Below are 887 nucleotides of genomic sequence, written 5' to 3'. Positions count from 1 at the left end.
TACTGGTGTCATTTCTAATCAGTCACACTGCAGCAATGCATCTATTTTGACTAGAAACACCAGTTATGATAAAGGCTATAGTTTCTTAAACTATGGGTCCAGACCTGAAGAGCGACCATTTATGAGTGGGTCACTACATGTTTGTTTTGCAGATTTCAGAATGCTCCAGTGGCTCCCTTTCGCACTGGCATCCACTTATGATGTTTATATTTCTTTCTACCACATGTTTTTTTACCCTCGTGTGCACTGCATACCTGTCAGTCTCAGAGTGCCTGATAGACAGTTCCACAGTAAGATATGACCAGTGGAGGATTTTTGAATTCACTTATTTCAGCAGTTAGAATTTGAACTAAATTGGCCACCAAATTAATAAAAGAAACAAGGCAAGTCATCCCAGCTGCTGACGCCTAAGTGATTTGGTTCAGTTGGTAAAGTACAAAACAACCACTGTGACACACTCAGACATGAACCCAAAAGCAGACTCAGTATGAGTGGATCCAGGCAAGCAGACTTCAGTAATGTCAGTAATGTCTGGCTTACAGTAGGAACATAACTTAAAAAGGTCACTCCAAATCAGGCAAACAGTACTGAATGGAGGCCCAAAAACAAGCTCTTGTGTAAAAACTAACCTGGCAGACTGGTTAACAGGCAGGAAAAATGGTTTGAACACTCAGCAGAAAGGCTACAAAAGACAATCTGGCAGAAGACTATGGTTTGTGGGCAGGTATACAATGATGAAGTGATGACTAAGGCAGGAAAACACTGAGGGTGCTTGGTGGGCAGAACCAAAAGCTCTGAAAGGCAAGAGATTAGGCCAAAGAATTATGCAATGAATTAGATGCAACTTTGACAAAACTCACTTTTCACTTCAAATACTGTACCTACGA

Source organism: Thunnus albacares, chromosome 20 (genome assembly GCF_914725855.1).
Source record: "Thunnus albacares chromosome 20, fThuAlb1.1, whole genome shotgun sequence".
NCBI lineage: Eukaryota > Metazoa > Chordata > Actinopteri > Scombriformes > Scombridae > Thunnus > Thunnus albacares.
This window is presented reverse-complemented; position numbering follows the sequence as displayed.